At 40.1% G+C, this 27,504-nt stretch overlaps 1 protein-coding gene across 3 annotated transcripts in view; it reads left to right on the top strand.

The window, feature by feature from the left end:
• The first annotated feature begins 3,942 nt into the window (after positions 1-3,942).
• The window catches only part of cntn2 (contactin 2), a 75,389-nt gene continuing 51,827 nt past the window's right edge, over positions 3,943-27,504 (top strand). For 2 of the 3 annotated variants that reach the window (XM_044212946.1, XM_044212957.1), the window contains exon 1: positions 3,943-4,316. The gene's annotated coding sequence lies outside the window, so the exon portion shown is untranslated. The remainder of the gene's footprint in view (positions 4,317-27,504) is intronic. The other variant, XM_044212950.1, reaches the window with a different exon arrangement.

Below are 27,504 nucleotides of genomic sequence, written 5' to 3' on the forward strand. Positions count from 1 at the left end.
AAAACAGTGTCCAGATGACTACGACTGAAACCTTTTCTACGATATATTTTGACAGACAGACTAGACACACAGTTGGGGGGAAATATCATGCATTTCATGAATGTCCGATAGCCCACCACTAACATTTTAGTCCGGTCTCGTCAACGAAAACAAAACATACATTTCGTCATAGTTTTTATTATCAAAGATCTATTTTTAGCTTGTCAGCGTCTTGTCTTCGTCAGGGGAAAAAAGGTTGTTGACGGACATTTTGCGTCCCAGTTTTCGTCAACGAAATTAACACTGCTCCCTACTGACTCCCCCGCCTGCACTCAGCATCTGTGAAGAGGATGTGTGTCGGTTCTTTCAGAGACAGGGGATCAGGAAGGCACCAGGCCCAGACGGTGTGTCACCCTCCTGTCTGAAAGCCTCTGCTGACCAGCTGGCCCCCATCTTCACACAGATCTTCAACAGATCACTGGAGCTGTGTGCAATCCCCTCCTGTTTCAAAAGCTCAACAATCATCCCAGTCTACAAGAAACCCTCTATCACAGGATTCAATGACCACAGGCCTGTCGCCCTGACATCTGTGATTATGAAAGAGACTGGTGTTGGCTCACCTGAAGGACATCGCAAGCCCTCCTGCTGGACCCCCTGCAGTTTGCCTACCGGGCAAACAGGTCAGTAGGTGAAGCAGTCAGCATGTTAAACTCCTGAAGTTTGCTAATGACACAACGGTCATCTGCCTCAGTTCTACACCGCAATAATCCAGTCTGTTCTCTGTACGTATATCACTGCCACCAAACAGGACAGGAACAGACTGCAACAGAGAGTCAAGACTGCAGAACGAATCTTTGGTGCCAACATGCCCTCCATTCAGGGCTTATACAAGCCCAGAGCCAGGAAACAGGCAGGAAACGGAACTGCTGAACCATCACACGCTGGACACCACTTGTTACCACTTCTCCCCTTTGGTAGGCGCTACAAAACACTGTACGCCAAAACAACCAGACACAACAGTTTCTTTCCACAGGACATCACTGTGATGAACATATAAATCTGTCATATCGTGTCAATAACCCTGTAACAATAAAACATCCACTTACCAAATGATAAATGATATATTTACAGTTTATAACATGTAGGCTACATATCATCTATTACTGTCAAATAAAAACCCTGCACGCTGTACACATGTATGCATGCATACTGTACATAAACAGCCACTTCATGTATACCCTTTCAATATTTACTTTCCTTGCACTATATTTATTGTTTACAATTTACAGAAACACTTGACTTTGGATGTTGTTGGTCATTGTTGCTTTTATATATATATTTATATATACACCTATTTTCTCAGCTACTTGTATGTATATAATAGTTATATGTTTATTTTTACCTATCTTTGTTCAGATTTGTTGTCTTTGTTGTCTATTTCTATATCTATTTCTAATGGAACTGTAACACTGAGAGCAACGAAAATCCGGAGTCAAATTCCTTGTATCATATTTGGCCAAGCTGCTTCTGATCCCAGTCTGTCTCCATGCAGTGTTTATTAGAGGGGTCTCTTTCTTCTCGCTGGTCCCCAGGGAGCAGGGCTATGGAGGGAGGCAGGGAGAAGCACCTGCCGCCTCTGTGCTTCACTTCCAGGCAGCCGAGCGCCCACAACAAAAGGAGATGTAAACTGCCGCCGTTCCATGTGACAACGGTGGTGCTGCGTCAAGCTTGCTGGAGGGAGCGAGACAGTTACCGGAAGATACTCGATTTTGCCTTCAAAATAAAAGGTTTGGGTTGGAGGCCTTATCCTATTACCTTCTTTGATTTACAGTAAAGAGGCGCCCTGTGTCCAGCTATAGCTCATATTGCGACGTAACACTGGAAAAAAAAAAAGTATACATGCACATGAAGACAAAAATTGTATGACTGATTGTTCATAGACACCAGAATGTCATTTTTTAAAAATGTATTTTAAAAAGAAACTATCACAGCAGATATGTGATATGAGAAGAAACAAACATTTTAGAAATCCTTGGAAAATATTTTACTTGTTTTTCATAAAGCTTTGAAATTGGCAAGACATACAAACAAACAAAGAAACAAACAAAAAACAAGTTTGAAAAAACTACGACTGAGAAAACAACCAAAAACAGTGCTGTCAATATTAATACACAGTGAGACAGAATGCATCATTTAAACACGCTGCTGCACAGTTTATTTATTTTGCACTTCTGGTCACACCCCCATCAGTGATAGTGGATGAGGGGAAACACCTGGTGGGAGATCACTGATTGGGGTGTGGCTTATTAATTGTAAAAACTGTTGTGGGTTTTTTCAAGGTAGTGACATGCTTCTGTATTGACAGGTATGATCCACTGACATTCCATTAAAGCTGCATTAATCCACTTTTGGCCACTTGGGGGAAGACAACCTGCAAAATAAAATGATAGACACACACCCCTGACACATTAGGCTATCACCTTGTCAAGTTTTTCTGGCCAACATAATAACAAAAAATAGCCTACTTGCACAACTAGTAGACATGGGCTGCAGTCGAATAGTCAAAAAAAATTACGTCCTGTCTTTTCCTAAACACTTTTCCTTGACCTTGAAAAGACAACTGATGTGCTAAGAGAATCCGACTGCATTTTGTGGGTCTGCCGTGTGTTTTTTTTTTTTCAAACCAGCTTTATTTATAACACATGGAAGATAAGTACAGTGACAAACTCAGTGCTTTACAATTCAAATAAGGTTAGTAAATAACATAATAACATAAAAGGAATATACAAGTAGAGAAAGTTAAGCCATTAAAATAATAATTAAACACAAATAAGTAACTGTGAGTAAGGGGTTAGAGGAAATATAGAGTTTGCTGGCATGGATGCTTTTGACTTTTTATACAGTTGTTAAGTAGAGAAAATTCATTTTTTAGTGGGGGGATTTAGCAAAACAACATTTATGCATATAGTAGCTATTTTGTTATGATGATGATGATGATGTTGTTAACTAGAAATTCAATATGCTTGTTACTTGTTATTGTTATTACTCCTAACTGGATAGATGTAAAAGAGAAGAAATCTATATTTATGGATTTGGAGCGCAGCCAATCATGCAAGGATTTCCATAAGTTTTGGATCGTGTCACAAGCATAAAAAAGGTGCTCTGTTGTTTCTACGTTTATGTAGGTCTGCCATGGTGGAACTACAATGGTGCGTCGCCGCTGCAAGGAATGGTGGGGCGGCATTATCTCTTTCCTTTTGTAAAGGATGGTCCAGTGTACCCTATGATAAAGGAGATAAGAAAGGAAGCATTGAAGCACCTTTCCTTAGCATTTAGAGAATTCAACCAGGTCTTTTCATGGCTGACACTTAGATACTTCCAGGTCATTTCACTCAGTTAGGAACCTTCCTGAGCAAAAAAGACCATTCGACCGCAACCATGGAGTAACATTCCTATACCATTGGAGTTGTGTTTGCCACCCAACACATTTCTAATATTGGCTCTCCTTTTTTCTGTGCTTTGGTCTACACCACCTCTATGAGCATTATATTTCGAACCTTCTTCACCAGCTGAAGCTAGTATTGGCTTTCTGCCATTTGGTGTTGTTTGTTTTTTTTCAGAACTTGCTGAAAATGGCTGCATGCTGCTGCTGGAAACAGGTGAGATAGCCTACCATCAAAGGCATGCAAAACAACAACAGCGATTTCTTGAAAAGGTGAAGGTGATAATTCTCTGTGGGCTTGCCATTAGTAGTAGTAGTTTAAAATAAACTTTAAAATGTAAAAATACTGATTAATGTAGCTTTAAAAATGCTATTAAACATTAGAGGTGATGCTAGCTGGACGTTCAAGCGCAAGTTAATAGACTGAGCAGTTGTTGCGTCCAAATTTTTTTCGGGAGACGTTTACTTATGTAATATGGATACCGGAAGTAGTTTTGCTGTTTTTTCGCGGGCTTGACACTGGCGAAAGGAGACCAGAAGGTGATCGAAGGGAAGCAGGGATGCGGAGGAGACTGAGACATTAGAGAGACAGAGAGGAAGCGAGAGAGAGAGAGAGGCTGACCCGCCGTTGAATGCGCCCCGGCTAAATTTAATATTTCATAGCGCAGAGGAGGAGAGGAGAGGACAGGGTATCCAGAGGAGGAAGACAAGACAGAGAGAGAAGGAGGGGAAGTGAGTAACAAAGCTATGTGAAACGAGCCCGGGTCGCTTCTATCATCTGAAACACGGTGTCGGTTTCACCGACGTAGCGTGCAGCATCACCTCGCCTTCTACGCACCATCCGCGGCTCCGCATCGCCGCTGCCCGGGGAGAAGACTATCCGCATCCCAGTAAGGTAAACAAACCCACCTCTCACCAAAAACCATTTTCTTTTCCCCCTCGTGTTGTTAATTACATCTCGCCCTCTCTTCTCGCACGATAAGCGCTAAAAAATATAACGGCAGAAGCGGGTTTTTGGGATGTTGTTGAAAGCTGTTCTCGGCTGTTTCACCGGGCTAACACGGATGGGTATCCCGCTTATTACTATTTTTGACGCAATAGCACGAGTGTACCTCGGACAGACCCAGAATACCAACAGTTAACGTTACAAAACGTGTTTTCCTCCCATGTAAGGTCGTGATCGTCACGCTGGGGCCGTCTTTAATTACCTTATGTGTGCATATGTGTAACGTTAGTGAATGAACTGACATTTTATTGAATTAGATAAGTTGCTGCTTGCATGTCGAACACACTAAATTAACTGTTTCCACTTAGGCTTAAATAATGTTATCCTACATGTGAATTCTATATTCTACAGTTCCCTTATTCGTGCCAGTTTGGTGTGACTCTATACATATGCATGCTGCGAGCATTTCAGGATACTGTGTTGTACTCAGTCTGGCAAAGGTGGGTTTGTAACTTGTCAGTGGGTGGCTCAGGTCTTTACGGTTTGTGCTGAGGCTCATTTTGGGAACTGAACCAGTTTGAGCAGTGCTTGCCAAAAAGGGGCCCATGGGTGTGTGTAGAGGTCCTGGGGAGGGGGACCACAGCAAAATCACAAAAAAATAATTAATTTCACTAAAGGCTAAGAATTAGAGGATGAGTGATTAGGTGGCCAGTTGATAATTCAGTAGTATCTGTTACTATGCCTCTATATAGTCTGTGTGAAAACATTTTGATATGTATTTCATGAATGATGCATGTTACAGCATGAGCATTTTTATTATTAAATTTGAGAATGTGGTTGTAGTTACACGCAATGTTTTTTCCCCATGTAATTGCGAATGCTTAAGGTATCTGTGCTGAGATAATGCTGTAATAAATATCACTACATAATTCTGTCCCCCACCCCATCAGTGACTCTTATAATCTCAAGGCTCGGGTTATTGTAATCCTCTGTATGGAGTAGACCGCTATATTCAGTGCTGCAGTAATAGATTCCACTCCTGTGAACTTTTAGGACTAAATGGGGTCTTAAATAAGTCTGTCTGGAGTTCTGAGGCATTTAAAGGTTTGAGTTAATAGATCGGGTCATCACGTCTTGTTCATTAATCACATGTGTCGGCACTGATGCTGTGGTAATGAAGGTTGTGCACTGTCCTCATATACAGTTACACCCTTTTCTTTCTACTTATAGTGCACTGTACTACACACTTTTAATAGGCTATAATATAATAACTGCATAGTGCTCATTTTCTCAAATACTGCCTTATTGGGTCTTACACTTTGGTTCACAATAGTGTATTTACAGTATGGTGACCCTATTACTACCTGGTATATTTTAAAATCTCTTATATATTCTTTTAATAATATAGTATAAAGATTACCAATGGGATGTCAGATTTAGCTTTATTATATTTGAATTGAAATGAGAAAGATTTATTATATCGGGTTTACCTACTCACTGGTGGCTTACTGTGGTAATGTTATAAATGGAAGATGATACCCTCATCATCTTTTATGATATCCACCCAGCCTTTAAATCTGAAATTCTGAACTTTCCACCTGTTGTCGCCCTCTGCTGCAGCGAGAGGTCTACAGCAATGATGTGCAGGTTATGTGGAAGCGGCTGTTTATTTCTAGAATCAGTCATTTCAAAACTTGGAAAATGATCTAAAAGTTCTGAAGAGTGAGAGTACTCGGCTTATGCTTCATTTTGTGTGAAGTGCATCATGCCTGATCTGATGGACTTCACTGGCACGGTCAGCCAAGACTGGTACTCCACAAACCAGGATCAACAATTATATAGACTATGTACTGTATGTAGACTTTGGAGAGCATAAATCTGCTAGTTTTTGTGCTTTAAAATACTCCACCACATAGATGTATGTTTAAAGATTTTTAGAATAAAAAACATTGCACCAGCTTTACATGCTATTATATATTCAATTACTGTAAAAAGAGAAATGATTTGACAAGGCCACGTCTAAAGTAGACAGTAACTATTGTTTTATGTGGCAGTTTATATGACACTTTAGTTTGATGACCATTTAGTTGTACACCTACTATAATACATTTGTGTTTATATTCTGGCATTTGATGTTTGATCACTGATGAAAACTGACCATGTTGTTGCCCTTAACTAGTATCAGTGGAGTCTTGTTAAATGTTAAAACTTGTTTCCTCAAAGGAAAACAATTGAGAGTTGTTTTTATGCTATGTGTATAGCCATTTAGATGTACACACTTTATAACCTCCCAGAAATCAGTCACTCATGATTCAGTTATATTCACATTTCCTTATTGCACCCACTCTATGCACATGCAGTTAACCTGAATTGAATGATTCGTAGTTTCAGGGCTCCAGACTAACTTTTTCCACTAGTAGCACTGGTGCTCCCTACTGAAAATTTTAGGAGCACCAGCACAAAATTTAGGAGCACCACTTAAATCGACATGCAACACAACACATTCATATTTTTTTTCCATCTTAACTGTATTACTGATAAATGCTTTGGTAATAAATAGACAATTTACAGAAATAACGGCGCATGTTGCTCTTAGGAGGAGGCTGGCAAGAAGGAGCACATATTGGCACAACGGCACTAACATCCTGGCTCTGGCTAAATCTACATCTGTCCACTGTAGATGCAGCCTGTATGAGTAACTAGTATAAATTAGTGTAAAGTACTAATATATAACATTAAATTAAAAGTATAATGTTAATATAATAGTCATAATATTATTGTATTAATTATATAATGTTATTATATTCATTATAATTTTGTATAGTAGTATACATTATAGCCGACCACTAGTATAATATTAATTCCAGTAGGACAATACAGCTGTTTAAGAAATACACATACACAAATACAACATTTATCATTTTTGTTGTTAGGTTTTGTTCCAACATTAAATCCTTGTGCAAGAAAAATGGTTCACATTGGTGGTTAGTCTCTAATTTGTTAATGCTAAGTACTAACTTGTCAATTATTATAATCATTCATGCATAACAGTGAGTTCAACATTTGAAAGTTTACTGTAGCACGTTAACCTTTTTTTTAAATGTCCCTCCCCATCCAGGCTGTGATTGGTCGGTTCACGAAAAAGTGACACTGACGAGCCCATCGATGTTATGAAAAGTTGAACGTTTCAACAGAAGGCAGTTACGATATAGCTAAATAGCCAGCTAGCCAAACTCAAACCTTGCTTATCTTATCCCTATTGTCTTCTGTCTTACGGCTTCAGCTGCCAAACAAACAAACAGCTGAACTGGTATTGAAGATCTTGAGGAGGACGATGTGGCCTGGTGCATAATCAAAGTGGGCCGACGATGCATCTCTCTCGCTCTTGTTTTTGTATAACGGGTTGCTGAAGCGGCCCACAGAGGGACAGGACCACCGGGATTTCTCCCGGTGCTCCCGATGGCCAGTCCGACAATGGGAGGGTCTGAATGATCTTTTCTTTTTTCTTTTGAAACATGAATTGATAGGCGAAGGCGAGTCCCCACAATGTGACTGTGTAAACAGATTTATGTCCCCACAGCATTAGTAACACACACTCACACACACACACCAATTATCATTCCCTCCTGTTGTTTCACATGATATACGATGATGATTTAAACAACAACAACAAAAACGGGAGCATATTTGCATGTCGCCCTGGTGCTCCTAGTTATAAAATTTAGGAGCACTGTCTCCAAAAATAAATGGTCGCAGTCTGGAGCCCTGAGTTTAGATTTCAGTTAACAGACAAATGAGACATCACATACTCATTTTGCAGCAGCTGACTTGTTAGAGACTTGGCAGATCCTAGAAGAAAAAAATCAGTGCTGTACTCGCTGTAAAAACAGAACAAAGATGCAAAGCTGGAGAAGACATGTAAAGAGATGTTATGAGCTTAGGGGTGAATTTGGCAGTGTGATAGTTTAATACTGTAGAGGCAGGCATAAGGCTTCTAATCCAGAGTCAGATCAATCAGTTTCATCTCTGTGCATCCAGTACAGCGATTGGTCAGCGACATGCTGACATGCACAAAGAAAGGAAGCAGGCGTAAACTGCTAGCATATCTGCATTAAAAGAAAAAAAACACACCTTTCAACACCTCCAGAGCTGTCTTATTTCCATGTTTAATGTTGTGTTTATTCTGTTAAAGTCACATAATGTGATGAGAAGTCTGTAAATTGTTTTGTACCTGCTGTTGTTTATGACACTGAAATCACAGTATTCCTTGCTCTGCTGGGGGAAATAGCCTCAGCAGGTTTCTCTTTAGGCTACATAAAGACCTGTATTGCCTTCAGATAGTCAGTAGGTGTTTATTAGTGTACAGAAGAACAAAATATAGTCTGGTATCTGGTACTCATATAGTCATTTCTTCATGTGTAATTAACTGGTATGAAGACCAGAGGAGGTAAATAACTGCAAAGACCGCAGAATAGTCCATCACGCTCAGTTTTAGTTAAAGCGACTGGAATCAGCTGTTTGCTAATGATTTTAGCAGTGCACAGAAGCTGAAAGCAGTTGTGGTTGCCAATCATTTCGTAGGCCCATTGTTTTGAAATCACAATTAGATTATATTGTTATTTCAGAACAGAATTATTTCATTGTAACAAATGGTGGTCATAATGGTAATGTGTAGACTGACATCCTTCTCCTCTGAAGCTCTCCTGACTTTTGCTCTGTCCCCTCTGGGACGCGTCTTTCTCTCAAGGCTGAGAGGAATGACTCTCAACATAACACTTAATATAAGCACCATTTGTTATTCTGAGATGATGACACAATTAAGTTTTGATCATGACACAACAGCTTGTTATTTTAAGATTAACCCAGATGGTTAAGTCATGAGCTCGAGATAACCAGCCCATTCTCAATCCCTGTGCGTCAAATACCGACGTTTTGTCACTCCCCTCTGCATTAAATATACACGCGCAAGGTATTAGCATTTGTATTAGCCTTTATGAAATCAGGTGACGAAATGTGTGGCAAAGAGCGACAAAGTCCACTTAATGAGAAGGTGGGGTGGTTGGATGGGTCAAACAAACCCACCCAGGAGACCGGGGTTTGTGTCCCGGGGTGAAGGCAAAAGTTAACGTTGACTTTAAAGTTTTAAGTCACGTGACTTTTGTAATGTGACTTCCTACTGCCTAATGAAGTGTTTTTCCCCCTAAACCTAACCACACTTTTAAGTGACGTTACATCATTTCTGAAGGTGTCTCCTACTGACGCCAAAGGGTACCTTGTGCGTGTTGATGATGCAGAGGGGCGTGAAAACATCGGTATTTGATGCCCTGGGAATGAGAATGCGTTGGGTTGTCGGCTTCTGTAAGAGTGCTATCTGCTGTATTTGTCTTTTATTCCCCAAATCCCTCACTCTTACATTTATACTGTCTGCTACTCTGCTGCTCCGTGTCTCCAAATCAAGGCTGCTATCGATCCAGCAGTTGAATGAACCAGACTCCATTTGGAACAGTAAAGCCTTCACTCTAACCTTTCTACTGATAGAAGATTCATATCAGTGTGCCCAGCTTGCTCAACAGCTCTTTGTGCTCTAATAAGGGGTGAGACCAGAGAGGTCAATCCCTCCATCTCAAAAAGATATGAGCCACAGCACCCTGTCAAGACTGCTGAACACTCTGCTGCTCCAAAGTGTCGGATAGATGTGGAGATATGGGGCTGACAGGAAGGAGAATTCTTTGTTTTGCTCAGAGAAATCACCCTGATAGCTGATCTAGGAGCACATCTGCAAGGGAAACAGCATCTTCTAAAACGTGAAATTCCACAGTCAGATTCCACAGCTTTTTTTTGCATTTCTTTTATAGTACACAGATGGCATTCATAAATTCTCCCTAAAACACAAGACACAAGGACAGCTTTATGTTGTTTGGTGGTGTGTTTTTCTAAGTACTAGGCCAAATATATCTTACTGTAACTTTAGATGCAAATTGTTCGAACAGCTGCAATGGAGTTCAACAGTCACAAAAGTTAATCATAGAAATTAGGAACAAATTGCATGTGATGTAAAATAATATTAGTCAGTGATTATCAAATGCCATTACATACATTAAAAATCACAGAGGATGAAAACACAATTAAGCCCTGAGGCTTATTTCCATTGCTGCCCTCTAGTATAACATTTAACACACCACAAGGTAGGAACAAAACAACAGACAGACAGCAAGCGAAGACAATACAATCAACATATTAACAGAAATAGCAGGTGGCAGGGTGGCAGCAGATACCAGTTTGTCCATTCACAGTTCTCACCAGTTTTGTGCATGTGTAATGTGGTGAATTGTGTTGGTGCTTTGAGTCCTGAATGATCACACTTTCTTACTAATATGCTTATATACCCATGTTTTACTGAAGTAACATAGGGGTTGTTGAAAAGAATTTTGAGGAAATGAAGGAAACAGAGCTGGACAATATGAACTTAAATCTGTATCAATCTATATCTACGTTCTGTATTTGTGTTGATAAATTACAGTAAGATGAGTTACAGATTTTGGACTTTTGGACTGGACTTTGGTCTGACTGGTTGGTTGAACATATAATTACACGTCATCGTATAGTTACAGGTTGTTGCAGCTATTCTTAGTTCAGTTACAGTATATGGGATTCCGATTTTTTTTATTTATCAAAAACTGACAGCGATGACAGTAAATTTAGATCAGTAAGAGATTCACAATGTCGATGATTCAATAAATTCTGTCTTATCATCCAGCCCTTGCAGAAATCACCAACTGAAAGAGAATCAGAGGAGATTAGTTGAGGAAATATGGATATATCCAAAAAGTTAACTCTGTTTTGTCACAAAATAACCTCCTTAACACCCCACAGTCAGCGTGGAGTGTACATATTTTAAGCTACTTGTCTTTGTCTGCTCAGGTTTTTTGATTTGATCATTTTAATATTTGATTGGCTGATTGCTTGAAAGCTTCATCTCCTGCTTCTGCTCTCTTTCTGTCTGTTCTTGCTAATGTTTTTTTCAACCACACACACACACACACACACACACACATTGTCTTGTCTACATCTGTCTACATCTATTGGCCTCTTGCCTGGTATTTACTGCCTGTTTGAACTCTTAACATCTGCAGTGAGGGGCTGCAGCCAGAAACAACAGCCTACTGAGTTACAGAGCCCCAAAATGTTCATTAGACAAGATGGAGTGTGGTGTGTGGTCACTCCTCAACTTGCCGTCTTCCTGTCTGACTTCATATAGACAACACACATACCAACAAAGGACATTGACACACAGGCATGAACTCAGGCGCGTCACACCTGCTGGGGTTACGGGTGTTGTGACACCCTCACTTTCACAGAAAGTTGTCACGGTGTCACGTATAGAGTATAGAGTGTGCTCAAACACTAAACATTTTCTGTGTTTGGAGATGCTCTGTCTACACTGCTGTTGTGAAATGTTGATCAGGTTTGTCGCGTTGCACAGTACCTGTCTGGCAGTCAACACCAACACTATCTAACGTCATTACCTCAGTAAATTAAATGTATACCTCGAAAGGTACCTTCAAGCTATGAAATGTTCCAGACCAACAACAACAAGGTAAACAGCTTCTATTATCTTTGTTATAGTTTCACCTGTGGAATGTAACAGATAGAGCCTGACCGATGGACTTGGACTTTGGACTGGATATCGAGGCCGATATCAATATTGATATTTTAGACTGCTAATGATATATCGATTAATATTAATTTTTTAACAAAACATAACATGAACAAACTTTTAATACATTTTCCGTAAGAATCCCTTAAATTTGGTTATCTGTTTTTATTTGGTTATTTTGACCATGATAAGAAATGATTAGGACAGTTTGCTGTTAAACAATAAAGTGCTTTCTGGTGAACAAACTATGTAACAGCAACACTGTTTCTAAATTACCTCACACACATCTTTGACATTTCTATACTGCACTAGCAACAAATACACCAATATTTATATATCTGTGATAAGCTAAAATTGGCGAATAACATTGGCCAGGCTGATGTATCGGTCTGGCTTGATTACAGATTTCAGGTTTAACAACATAAGCTGGGAGAGTTGAAGATAAAGTAGAATATGAGAAAAATACTCTATTTAAAAATTAGTCACATTTCACGTTTTCTGCTAGAATGGCAAAATAAATCTTATAATTAATCATCACAATATACTGTAAACTCAAGGTTATCAGGTGTTCACTGAAATCAATGCATTTTCTGAGTGCAGTTTTAGAATCCTGACACATAAAAACTGGTCTTGTGTCTCAGTTTACCACAGGGTAAGAGTAATATGAGCGTATGGAACAAGTTCAGTCCTGGGGGTATAAAATGACTTAAACGGCCATTTTTATCCTTTTCAGTCCTTTCACTAAAGCCATAGCAGCATGTCAGCACAGATAGTCTGTCTCTACAGTCTGATCTCTTCCGAGAAACACAACGTGATGCTTGATCATGTGGGGGAAATTTATTAGCCTTTCACTCTGCTATTGACTGACAAACTATAGCTGGCCACCTAACTCGGTAATACAGCAAACAGTTGTGATAAGCATGAGTTATATTAGAGTTATATTAAAAGGGAAAATGATGAGTTCATTGTTTGTTAACTTTCCAGAAATTAACACAAACTAGTTAGGAACTTACCGTGAACACACCACTTTGACTCCACTATGTCTGCTCAGCTGTGCACACAGCACTCTACTACATGTGCTGCGCGGTGCTACGAGTATGATAGCGACGGCCCACATTTCCCAGCATGCACTGCTTAGTGCTGAAAGCAGTTTGTAAAGTTAACTGCCTTATGTTCCAAAATGCAATGCAATGCAAATGTGTCTGTTCAGAAAATGGTGGTTTATGTTGGTAGTTGCTATTTTTATGCTGGTTTATAGTTATAACCATTAGTGAGGTGGCTGTTATATTTCATGACACCAGCTGTATAAGCATGAAATTTCCCACTGCCAGTGTTGTATGGCTTTCTGCTTGTGATGGTGTATTTTGCCTGATGAAAGCTGTAATAACCCTATCAATTTAACCTAGTCCCTTCTTTTTGCCTAAACTCTGAAAAGAATCTAGTTCCATATTGTCTCATGTACATATACACTGATATATCTGCATTAGGTCAATATTAGTATCATGGGTCTGTCTCTTCCTGGGGGGGTGGAGAAGTGAAGACAGAGAAATTTGTAATCATAACGTAAACTATTTTACTTGGTTGAGTTCTCTCAATTATCTGATTATCTGTACAATTAGAAGAAAATCCTAGGACCAAGTTAAAAACGTACAAATTGATGTTGAGTGTTCAGGAGGTATCTAAACCTAGAAGTCATTGTTTTTAAATCATATACTCAATGATTTAATAATGGGTGAATCATTTTCTGTTTCTCTGTTACACACTTTTTGATGATATTAATAAGAAGACTATCAAGTTTAAAGGTTCAGTGTGTAACACTTAGGAGGATATATTGGCAGAAATGGACTATACGGTAGCCAAGAACAGACAAACCAAACAACATAGAGCCTTTAGCGTTTTTCGTGAGTTTCACAGCCATTGTAGTTTCTCCTACATGCTCGGAAGGCGAGCGGTATTCAGTTGGTTGCAATCTGCAACTTCACTGCTAGATGCCACTAAATCCTACAAACTGGTCCTTTAACTGTAAATATTGTGTCCCTATCCCTAGGCAATACTGCTATATATCTTACAGGCAGGTTCTCTGCTGGGCCGTTGGCATTCTGGGCAGGCACATTAGAAAGCCCTTTCCCTCATGTGCTGTGTCTGCCATCAGAAGACAGTTTCCAGAAGGAGGACTTTACAAAGGTTTTTAATGGGCTCATGTGGGTGACAATCAATAAAGTTAATCTAATAAAGTGTCTTACTGTATAAGAATATTTTATGCAGTTAAGATCAGATATATATATCGAACAGATACTGCATTAATGGCAGCAGCAAGAAGACTAATAACACGTCCTATATAAATAAAAACTATTAATGTATTCTTATATTCATGAATTGTAGTTAAGACAAAACTTACCAAAACTCAAAACACAAGATTGGTACTTTCTAAAATATGTATATGGCTGTAACAAATGTGCATGGTTAAAAGAAAAAAATACTAGAAAGCACTCAGAGTGCATACTTCCAACTAAAGCTGTGCAACCGTAAATTAGCTATTTAATTAAGAGAAAATGTTTTGATTTGCATCTGGCTCTACATCAAAATACACACAGACAATCATGAGCTAAATGCCAGATGCTTTTTTCATCTGGCATATAGCTATAAGTAAATAGTGAAAATTGCCTTTTAATTAACTTAACATTCCTAAGAATATTCAGACATTGAAATTGGAATGTGAAAAAAATATTAAAACATCCTAAATAAAAACAAATAAAATCAAACAAGCAAAACAATAAATAAAATGGACTCTCGGACTCTGTTAACAAAAATGCACTTAAATAACTATTAAACATTTGGCACAGGGGTAGGCTATAGAGTCATTCCTTAACAGGCAATATAGTAATAGTAGGGAAAACCCTGCTGTTTATTCTGGCATCATGTTGGCTAAAATGTTGGTGACATTTTTATTTAAAAAAGCAAAACATGCATGTAAACACAATGGGCAATATCGAGGTCAGCAAAAATATGATATATGATAAGTCGATATCACGACAGGCAATAATTACATATTGTATATATCGTACGATAAATCGATAACGTAATTATTTTGACAGGCCTAATCATGTGATCACATGACTCATTTTGCAAGTGGTTTCCTATAAACATGGTTCATATTTCCCACTGGCGAGCATCATTCATTTCAGCATTTTCACACTTACAATTCATGACTTAAATTAAGATGTAATCTGTGACATAATAAAGAAAAATAGATTCTTAGCATTTGCTGTTTGTGCAGTCGCACACATAATGACTGTCTCACTGATAGCCAATACTGTCCGACCTGAAATCTTTAATAACTCCATTTTATATAAATATAGCCGCCTACACTCTGGGAACCAGGCAGTGAGCCACACAGGCACTGAGCTAGATTGAAGCAAAACAGCACAGTACCAACATGAGTGTGTACAAGTTTTCAATGACAACCTCTACAGTTTAAAAGCTGGACAGAAAACATCCACACAACAGATAGATGGATATTAACCCACAGCTATCTCTGCCAGTTGTCTCTGAAATTCCTCTGAAGCCTGTGATGGGTGTTTTAAGTCCCTCTTTCCATATCATGGTTCCTGTCATAAACTGGACACAGCCACAAACTTGTAGCTGGGTTTTTAATTGGCTGTTGGACTGTTTTTGTCACTTCACCATTTTGTGTCATTAATATGCAGCTGTAAAGAGGGCTCGAGTTGAGGGGGCATTTGGAGGGATGTCATCCTAATTTTATGTGCTATGATTTTCTGTTGTGAATCTAGTCTGTACATATGACATTTATTGCATGTCTGTCCATCCTGGGAGAGGGATGCCTCCTCTGTAGCTCTTGAGCTCCTGAGTTTTCTTCCATTTTTTCCCTGTTAAAAGGTTTTTTTGGGGGGGAGTTTTTACTCATTCGAATTGAGGGTCTAAGGACAGAGGGTGTTGTTTGCTGTACACATTGTATTGCCCCTTGAGGCAAATTGTGATTTGTGAAATTGGGCTATATAAATAAAATTGATTTGACTTGACATCCTGATCAACATTGAGTTATTGTTTTCCCTTTCTACACAGTTTGACAGCAGTCAGTACATTTTGTTGAAGAATATGAATGGGTATTTACAAGGTGAGCTGTGCAAGCCATAAATCCTACCTTCAGAAAGAATTGTGATGCTGCAAATATTGGTGGAAACCAAAGTTTTTCCACCAAAGTAAACACCCGGGTGTGGGAGGAATTTGGGAAAGCTATGGAAAAGGCAAACTGACTCAGGAAGGGAAAGCAGGTCTTGGCTTAAGCCGTATTGAGCAGGGGAGGAGAACTGCTGACCCTGACTGGGTATATTCTTGAACGGTGGAAAGAGCACTTTGAGGAACTCCTTCAACCAACACATTCTTTGTGGAGGAGGCAGAGTTTCAGGAGAAGCCTCACACATATCCCTGGCAGAGGTTGCTAAGGTAGTCAAGAAGCTCCTCAGCGGCAAGGTGCTAGGTGATGAGATTCACCCTGAGATGCTGAAGGCTCTGGACATTGTTGGGCTGTGTTGGTTGCCATGCCTCTTCAGTGTCACGTAGAGGTCAGGGACAATGTCTGCAGAATGGCAGACTGGATTGGCGGTTCCAATTTTTAAAAAGGGGACCGGACAGGGTGCTCTAATCATCGGAATATCACACTGCTCAGCCTCCCTTGGAAAACATATTTCAGGGTGCAGGAAAGGATGCACCGACTGATTGTTGAACCTCAGATCCACGAGGAGCAATACGGATTCTGTCGTGGTTGTGGAACAGTGCGCCGGTTCCTTACCCTCGCAGGGTTGTTGGAGGGGTCATGGGAGTTTGCTCATCCAGTCTACATGTGTTTTGTGGACTTCAAGAAGGCTTACGACCATGTCCCCCGGGGAGCCCTGTGGAGTGGTACTGTAGGAGTATAGCGTACCAAGGCCGTTGCTATGATCCATCTGGTCCCAATCCTCTCCGGAGTGAGAGCTGTGTCCACATTCTCTGCAGGAAGTCAAACACATTTTGGCCCTGCCAGAGTTGTCCCTTGTCACTGATTCTGTTTTTGATTTTCATGGACAGGATCTGAAGGTGATAATCATTAGTGACGTGACGGTTGTCAGGGACAGAGTTATTATATTATATATATTAGTGTTTATCTTTATTCTTCATGTATTTCATTTAACTTCAGATATGAAGATACTGAGGTTGAGCTTGTTTGTTTTATATGTGGGTAAATGTGTGTTGTTGTTGTTTTGGTTAGGTTTGTTTTGAATTGGTTTTGTTTTGTTTCTGTTATATGGGTCTGTTTTGTTGATGTGAGAAGTTTATATGATAGAGATTGAGAAATCAAAATGAAATCTTAAAAATGAGAAATTTGTTCAGCCGTCTAAAGCCCAGTATAGGGCGAAACCCACCCTCTTTTATGGAATTTAAAAATAACCTGAGTAGAACCCACCTTGCTATAGCTGAAGATCTATGCCTTCGATGGCGCACTTCCCCAACAGGGTGGATATTTTCCTGAGAGTCACTGACTGAGGTCAGTCTGACCCCACTGAAAATTGGGATTCCCCGCTCGAAGGCCTGCTGTGCTGCAGCTCCCCCGGAAGTACAGGGACAGTGTGGAGGGCCCTCCGGCATGGCTCTGAAAGTTGTGGTGGGGATTGAGCCAGCCATACCTGACGGCGAGTCAGGGTATACATTGACATTAGCCTGCCAAGCTCCCTGGTCATCAATGCGAATGCCTGCAGAGATGCATCATTGAGGGTCTGGACAGAAGCATCCACGCTGGGGGATTGCAGGAACTGCGACAGGGCTAATATTAGGTGGGAAAGAGAGTTCCCACCTAAGAGAGAGTAGGACAGCATTAGGTCTCAAGACCTCATCGGGTGACACAGTGAGGGAGGAGCAGATGGCTCTGCAGCTGCTGGCATTCTGCATGGAAGCCAAGGCCCCGCCGGACCCAGACTTGAGCTCGCGCTCAATCCTTCCACCTCAGCTAGTCGGGCTACCTTCAGCCCCCATGGCACGAAACCGTAATTCATGCACTAACTGTCAGACAGCCCCTCCCTCAGGTGTACAACACAGAGACATGTGAGGCATTCGTCATGGCCATATGCTGCTAGCATTGGAACCATGCTGGTAAGGCAAACATGTGACCCTAACATGGTGGGGCTAGATAAGCTTTTTTATAATTTTAGATAAAAATTAATTTATTGTATTTTATATTATAAAATACAATAAGATGCAAGATGCACGTCATCATTTGTCATGATGAAGTGGACTTATATAGGCGGGGCTTCCCTATGTCATCCCAGGTCACATGTGACTTTGTTGATATTAAATACTCAGATAACATCCAGTGTTAAGCACTGCCTCTGGCAATCAGGAAGAATGAAATAGAATTTATACACTGACAAAAGTAGGTAAAAATGCCAAGATATAGATGAGACTAACCTTTGGTTAACATGCTCTCAGTCTGGACTAATGCTCTTATTCATCTATTTTGTCTTATTATTATTATTATTTGTCTTATGCCGCAGCTCAAATTGCCGTGAGCTTTAATGAGCTAGAAACACATCATCACAAAACTTCCAGAATATGTCCACATAAGAACCTGAATAATGCCCTGAAAGTGTCCTTCAAACTCGACCACTAGGGGTCACTACAAGGGCAAAAAAATGTGTGCGGCAAACACGAATCAGACTATGAATCAGAAATTGTTTGTTTTCTTGATTCTATTTGTGAAAATGCAAAAAACAGTTTTTGTCACGACTAGGCCACATTTGACCAGGTCTTGATCAAAAGCTTTAAACTTTTAATAGTCTGTGTTGGCTTGAATCCCGGAATTGCTGCTTGTGACTATAATCTATTCTTGTGTTTCTATGTGTGCTTAGAACTATAAAAGGTAAAAAAGAGCAAATGGCACAGTCCATCATGCTTGGCTAAACCTACTGGATTTAGGATCAGAATTGTTCTGAAAGGCTAATATGTGCCTCATACATCAGTGTAACCCAGCTCTTGCCTCTCTGTCCCTGTAAGTCTTCTTCTCGCTCCATCTCTCTTGGCACTGGTTGTGTGCAGTGTGACAATATTACCAGGGCTGGTTCTCCACAAGGACTCTGCTGGCGCCAATGCCTGACTCCAGAGGTCATGGTGTCTGCGTCAGGGTCTCAGGAGAGCCTGGGTGCCTCCAGATGGAAAGGGTGGGTGGGGTAACTTATCTATTTTAATGTGGACACGGGGACACAGAGATAAGCAGGATCATAACTGTGTGTCTTGATACAGTACAGTATCAGTGGAATACTAGTAGGGCTTTACAATGTTGCTGCATACTCTTCAGAGTTTTGGTGCATCAATACACTGGGAGTGTGAATGAAAGATTTACTGATACAGATTCTCTCCTTTGAAGGCAGTAACTGAAGCAATAAGTGGTTGTTGAAAATGCCAAATTCAGACACTGACCTGGGAACTGAGCTAAATAAAACACTGTTGACACGATTTCAGTGAAAAAATCCTGGCCAAAATGTTATCCAATGTATCACTGCCCATGTTAACTATTTTTGGTGTGACAGTAGACATGCTGTAATTGTCTGGTTTATTTTTGATTTAGTACATCGTCTAAGAGGGAGAGATACACACCCCTACAATACACACTTTTAATGAGTAGAATTATGGAAGAGGAGATTTTAGACCTAACTCTGATGTTACCCTAAGGTTTTTGTTAATCTACTAATTTTAAAAACCAAAAACGAAACAAATCATTAATTAAGAAAAACAATTGATTATAATAATTATGGGAAAATGTTCTGTAACTATAAAATGTGACATGTTATTATTTGAACATTCATGACACTGACAAATCAAGAGAAAAGAGTTATTGGTTGCTCTAATTGTTCCTCTTGTCCATACTGTCCTCTAAGAAATCCTTTCCTAATGTGATTCCAATGTAAGTGATGAGGAACAAAATCCACAGCCCTCATTCTGTACAAAAATACATTCTAAAGTTCAGCTGTAGATAATATGAGGCTGATTCAGTCTGTGTTTGACAAATTAAGTGGATATCTTCCAAATTGTCTTTATAGTTTAAAATGGTGTTTCCTTGCTGAGCTGTAGCGGAGGGATAGTAACACAAAGAGGAATTTTACACTAAAAAGACTTCAGAATACCCACCTGATTTGCCTAAGACTATCAAAGCTTCATATTCACTTCAGCTGACCTTTAGAATGTATTATTACACATAATGAGGACGGTGGATTTTCCATTGGAACTGTGTTAGGAAGGGATCTCTTTATGGCCAGTATCAGTGCTATGGAAAAAGAGCGTTGCAACGCACTTTGATCTCGCCGCCGCACACGTCACGTTGTTCATGTAGCTCTCTCAATAGTTCCAAACAAATCTGCACTGTGCCCTGTTTGAATGGTTTCCAGTGGGACAGACAGCAGCAGCGACTATATTTGCAGCAATTTTAGATAAATATTAATAATAATGTGTATTGATTATTGTGCTGACTACATTTATATTCAATATACTGTATATAATAGCATTTTTTTCTGGGGAGTGGCGAAGAGACAGCCTTAATCTGTTTTTCTGTGTTTAATTTGGGAGGGAAGGGGGACTGTTCCCATAATAGAATACATTTACAGTATGTATGCATTCATATGTGTAATTTCTCGTGATTCTGTGGTCATAATTACTTACATCCTAATGTTTTCTTATGTTAAGACATTCACATAAACATGCACAAGTGAATATCAATGAATGTCAGCAAATGTTCAATTTAAGCAAAGAAAGAAGTTTGGTTAATAGTGCAAAATATACAAGGCAACCAATTGCATTCACCAAAACATTTAATATAATATGTCCGAGGAGAGGGTTGATACATTTTTCCTCCAATGGGCAGTCTTTAAAGAAACTCATTCGACCTCCTAGAGGGAGAGAAGAAGATGGCAGAAAACAGGCCAGGACATGTGTTCAAAATAGCCATTGCATTCTTCCACTAGCTGCTTTTACGGCAAGTCCCTTTTCATAGGCATACTATAGTGGTTGAAATATAAAATATTCAGCACTCTTGCATACCCATCACAATATGTAAAGTAATTAGCTACCTGGTTATACTTTCTTTTTACTGTGATCATCCACCTTTATGCTGCTGATCTTACCACCTGGGGGGGGGCATGTTCGCCCCAAAAGTGCCCTCTTGGATGCCCCTATGGTAGATAAAACATGATAAAGTGCCCTCTAGGGTGCCTTCCCAGTGGAGAAAACATGATCCAGTGCACTAATGGGTGCCAGTGGAGAAAATGCAATACAGTGCCATATATGCTGCCCTACATGCTGGAAAATTAGTTGGCCTCCACACACGCCTACGTGCGAGACAATGTGCCCCCCTGTTGTTTTTTTCTGCACGCTGGTGCCCCACCACATACAGCTGGTGCCCTTTTTATTTTTTTTTGCCTCTGCCCCTCAAACTGCCTGAATCCGCCACTGGTCTGGCCAGTATGGAATGCTTACATCAACCACAAACAATGTGCATACGGGCATGTGAGTATTGTTTTAAGACAGACTTGAAAAAAATGTGAACCTGACCTACAAGGATTCAAATCATTCTCGTTTCCAAATGCCAGTTAAGCACAATTGCAAGAACTCCTTTTGTGCAGACTGGATACAGTTTATTTCTCTGACTGAATGGATGTGATTGCATCCTGGACGAAATCAGTCCTCAAGACTTTATATTTGTCAGTATCTTTGAAGGTAATTCATAAATCCTGAAGGAGGACGGATGACTTTCCAAGGTTAAGAAAGCATAAGCTTACTCTTATGTCTAAAAGTAGGACCAAATGTGTGTCACTCAGAGAATTTTGGGTCACTTTTTGGACTGGTTTTCTTTTTCTGAGACATTTGGTAAACAAAGCCCCTGAAGGAGAGAACGTCCACGGTGGTCTCTTAAGAACTTCAATGGCCAAGCTGTCCATCCATGGCCCTGCGTGCACCGCTGACCTTATTGCACAGCCTTCTCTGGCCTGAAGTTGGCTATAAGGCAGTCCTGTCAGCAGTCAGGACAGGAAGTCAGAGGAGATGGTGATGACTACTTAGAGGCAGCACTTATCTGAGGTCACGCATCCGGCGTCTATAGGCCACACTTCACATCAGATTATACACACACACTGAGGCTGTGGAGTTTGTCCTTCAACCAGGAAGAATGCTGTGAAGCAGAAAGGAGCAAGTGGAGTAGGGTGTATGCTTGTTTATGTGTAATGTATGTTTGTGTGGTTTTACGTGTGTGTGTTCTAATTATTAGGGCTTTTTGTTTACTGACCGAACTGTGTGCATAAAACTCAAGCAGTGAAAGTTGGCACTGAGTGCTTGGTCAGGTTCTTAGTCTCGTTTACTTAATAACACACTGTATTTCTTGCTGTATTTCTTGAATTAAATCAGAATTTAGTTCATTTCATTCTGTATTTTTTTAGGCCTTTTTGATATCTTTGCTTTTTTGTTTTGCATTTAAGAAGTTTGGCTTACTATATTCAATTAAAAAAACATGCTTCCGCCCAGCAAAGAAAGGTTCAATTAAAGTATAATTTTGGCAGCAGTACTATAAGTCTTCACGGGTCCACTTGGTTACTTGTAACCGAGACACAACTTGGGACCCGAGTCGGGTCAGGTCCAGAGCTGCAGCTAACTATTATTTCTCATTATGGAATAATCTGCCCATTATTTTCTTGAGAAATCGATTCGTTTTCTTTATAAAATGTCAGAAAATAGTGGAGAATGCCCATCACAATTTCCCAGAGGCCTAGTTGACATCTTCAGATGTCTTGTTTGTCTGACCAACAGTTTACAATTATGTAAAACAGAGAAAAGATGCAAATCGTCACAATTGAAGAGCGGTAACTAGTGAATGTGTGACTTAATGGATTATCAAAATAAATTTCCTATCAATAGAAAAATCTACTAATTGACTAATTGTTTCAGCTGAAGTCAGGTCCAAATTATATTCTGTCTAATTTGGTTGGGTAGGGTCCAGTTGTATTTCTGCAAGCCTTGGATATGTGTGTCAATCAGTGTAATACCTGAGTGGATCCAAGCAGACCCACTCTCAGCTCTGATCACGTGGTGCGTCATAATCGTCACAGGAGAAAAATGTGTTTTTTGAGGCAAACGGAAAGTGCGAATGTGAAATTGCAGCGCATCATGCTGCTGCCACTGTTGATGATCTCTCTATTTGGGTCTGCTCGAGAGTCCAAGCCTAATTATGTTCGTGTCTGTCCGGATTGAGTCTGACTATCCTTCCTTTTCAAGTCTAGATGCAAGGTTTTCCATGGGTTTGTTTTTGGTCGTGTCCAAAACTTTGGACCTCTAATCACTACCAAAACTCATGTATTGTCTTAGTGACAGTATTGACTACAGACTAATCTTTATGAACTAGGTGTGTCCCTTTATGTGAGTCCTTTATGTGCTAAGGTAGAGAGGACAAAGAACCTGTTTCCCAGTTCTGCACTCGCGTCATGTCAAATGACTGTGATTTGAGTGGGTTCTGTGAGTGTTGCTGCAGTGGTATAGTAGTCGGCTGCTGTCTAAGTGCCCTTTGTATGTGTGTGTGTGTATGTGTATCAGTGTTCTAAGTGTGGATAGCACTTCAATAAATGGTTCTCTGTTTAACAGGGCCAGAAGTGGCAAAAGGGACTCATAGACCCACTATTGTTCCCTAATGATCAGAGACACACACACACAGGCACACACAGATAATAGATGTGTTTCTCTGTGTCCTGATGAAGTCAGCCACAGTGTGCATGAAGTCATCCTGCTCTCAGATGCCACACTCCCCTTGTTAGTGGATGGGAAACTAATAGCTGGTTCAGGGTGCAGCGGGGAGCCTGGAGATTTTTATCTTTCCCCTCGGTTGGCTGCGTGGGTACTGGCTCCGGACTCCTTATTATGCACTGCCTCCTCGACTTTTATCTAGGTACTTAGTGAACAGTTCAGCATGTCTCAATATGATCGCTCATTTCTTACATCCATTAATGTTGCATTAATCATGTTTTTCCCTGCATGTGGTCAGTCAATTAATGCCTAATAAGTGGCGGCAGGAACATGGTGTACACTAAAGTGCAGTGTACCCTGGGGTGCTAATTAGATGGTTGATCTGCTTGTTGTTCATTATTTTTTAATGATTAATTGTAACATTTGCTTGTGTGGTAGTGGTTAGTGATAGCAATACATTAATTACAACATTATGATTAGAGTACAGGAGGTTAAAACATGCACGGGGGTCGTTCCAAACTCGCCTCCCGACAGGAAGTTGGATCAACCAATCAGCTTGTTTGATACACAGGGCCGTAGTTGCATTGTTGAGATTTGGCAGGTATGTGCGTTGACTTCTCTGTGAGCCTATCTCACCTACGGGTACCCATAACCCACTTCTCTGTGTAGATCTGCAGAGACATTTAGGTGTAATTTTGCAGAACTATAATTCCAGCCTTAGAGATTGACAGATATGAGTTTCTCAGACACTTTTTTATGTTGCTCAAAGTTCAAATTTGCAGGAAAAGACTGAAATTCTTGTTGTTAAATGTTAGGAGACCAAGTAACAGCAGTGTATGTTAGAGAGGTGTTCATGGCACATGATAAGGATTTCTGTCTAGGCAGTCTTGGCCAGCTTTGCGGAGGAGAAAAAATATGGAGGGTTTGAACTTCTCTCTCAGAAACTCTCTTGTTTTGTTTTTTCAAACAGCTACTTACATCAGTTGTTGTTTGTACAATTCTAGTGCAACACTAGAGATTGAAAGTGTGCTCCATTATCCCCACTTTTGCCTAGTAATGCCAAAGGCCAGACTGAGGTCAAGCAGCTCTGTACTGATACACAGACTTGACTCAGAGGGATGGCTTAGTGCCAGTGCCATGTAACTGCACAAACCATGCCCTAAATGCAAAATAGCTTCTGTAAAAGCAAGCAAGGAGATCAGTTAAAATGACTTGGCAGGTTAAAACATCAGCAAGAAAGGTCCACATCTACATAGTAGTAATATGATAAATCGTTTTCACAAAATAAGGTATAAATGTTTTAAAACGGCACAAAATAAAGCAGACAATGCAACATGAGTTTGTTAATTTGACATGTGGTCAATTGAGAACATCAGTGTGCCACTGAGCGCTCTGAGATTGTAGTTGTAGCTCTCTTGTTGTCTGGCCCTGGCTTACAAAAGCAAAATTGAAGTCACTTGGCCAAATTCTTCAGGAAGATAAAAGGGTCTAAAGGACACTGTAAGACCGTAAAGAACAGTCCTCCGGGCCCTGGTCTGGGGCAAGGTTTTAATCTTTAATTGTGAAATCAGCTCCAAGGCACAAGCAGTCTACCGGCCACTCTGAATACAAGTGTAAGAAAAAAAGCAAAAACAAAGAGAATCTCTCTGCTTTGGCTGTAATGCTGTGCCATTGCATAAGCTGAAGGATACAAATACTGTGCTTTCAACAGAATTGCTGCAGAGGTGTAGAGAGCTAGTTTCTGAAAATCCATGGAGGGGCCTTGTGTGAAGGTCAACCTCAGAACAAGAGAGAGAATTTAAATTTAAATACACATACACACTTGCACATCTTACAAAGTCTCCATATCATTGAGCACTCTGACATTTTGATTCTTGAAATAGGCACAGGAGTCCCTGCTTGCTTTTTCAGATGGAGAATTTAAGTATTCTCACAAAGATAGAAACCCCAAGGTGGGGTCAGATGCACAGTTAACCTCACAGACATTTGAGCTGAATGCAAAAGAATCCCTCTAGTCATACTTTTCAAAGGTCAAGTATTTATTTTCTTTGCTTTTAAAAAGGGCAAATTCACACAACAGTGCTTGATAGGAGAGATTTAACTCTGGTACCTAATTGTACTATTCCTTAAACACACACAAGCACACATGTATACCCATTCTCCACAGTGCATGCATACGGTCAGTATGGCTCCGATGAACAGAACTGAGCATCTTGCTGACCTTTTGCATGGTATGAGAGATGGCAGCTGGTCCACCATGTAGCCATACTAGTGTTTAAATCAGTATTAGTAGGGCAGTTTGGTAGTGATTTTAAGTGAAGGTACAATTATCAGTTTTAAAAGTTAAAAAATCACAATATACTGTATTTCACTCAGGCAACATAAAATGGTTCTGATGCACTTACAAACAGAAGAGAAAACAGAAGATGATAACAACAAACCTAGCTACATTAGATGCAGTCAGACACCAGGCTGCTCCATTATGTGGAATCTGGGCCCAGCACCACACGGGCACCTCTAACCACAGAGGGCAACATTTTAATTAATGAGATCTGCAGTGAGCTGATAACCATCATTATCATTGTCTGGCTTGACTACAGTGACTTTGTGTGACAGACTGCAGGTCTATGGCAAAGAAAATAGGTATTGGAACATACCAAAATAATACCAAATTAAAGCTGCAAGCAGCGTTGAACGGGCCTTCGCCTCCACACGCACCTCGGGGGGCGTGACAGCCGTGGTCTTGTCACCGGAGACCTGCTCACATGGCTCTAATCTTCATGACTATTGGGCACTGTGTGGAGGAGTTAAATATCACTTCCTGCGTCCACTATGTGGCGGTGGAGAACACACACTAATCATACATGATGTTGCCATATATCAAGTGTTGATCACACAATATAACTAGGCTTGTCACGATAATTACTTTATCGACTTATCGAGGTCAGCTAAAATTATTGAGGTTATGTCCATATATCGTAGGATATTGCCCGTGTTTATTTGGATAAGATTGTCACCAACATTTTAACCAACATGAAGAATAACATTATACATTAGATTACACTACAGTATAAGACTTGGGCACAACTCCTGAACTTTTTTTTTCACAGCACCTAAGCCGAATATAACAGAAAAAAACTATGATGAGTCTGAGACATGTTTTGCTGTCATTTCTGTCCTCTCGTCGTCTGCTCTCTGTGTCTGAGTTTCACCATGGGCGGGGCTCAGGCAGCTTAAAAGTTCATTGTTTTTTGAAAGGGTGTACTTGCATTATTATGCTATATATATATATATATATATATATATATATATATATATATATATATATATATATATATATGTATATATAATAGCATAACAATGCAAGTATAGAGATGATACATCTGCCTCCCAAATTTCGTAAATCTAGATGAAACGTACCATGAGAGCTGCTTCGTTGAAATTTTGTAGGGGGCGCAATTGAGCCATTTTGCCACACCCAAGCCCCAGACTATATCAAACAACAAAACCCCCCTTTCTGATGCGTGTGCCAAGTTTCGTGAGTTTTCAAGCATCCCTAACCTATAGAGCCGACGTGCCACCCCCAAGTTCAAATGTGACATAAAATTGAAGCATGTACCAGTTAAACCTAAACCTAAACCTAAAGGCCTCAAATATGTGTTTAAAAAAATTTAATTGACACAGGAAATCCAAAATGGCTGACTTCCTGTTGGG

The sequence above is a fragment of the Siniperca chuatsi genome, linkage group LG2, assembly GCF_020085105.1.
Source record: "Siniperca chuatsi isolate FFG_IHB_CAS linkage group LG2, ASM2008510v1, whole genome shotgun sequence".
Lineage (NCBI taxonomy): Eukaryota > Metazoa > Chordata > Actinopteri > Centrarchiformes > Sinipercidae > Siniperca > Siniperca chuatsi.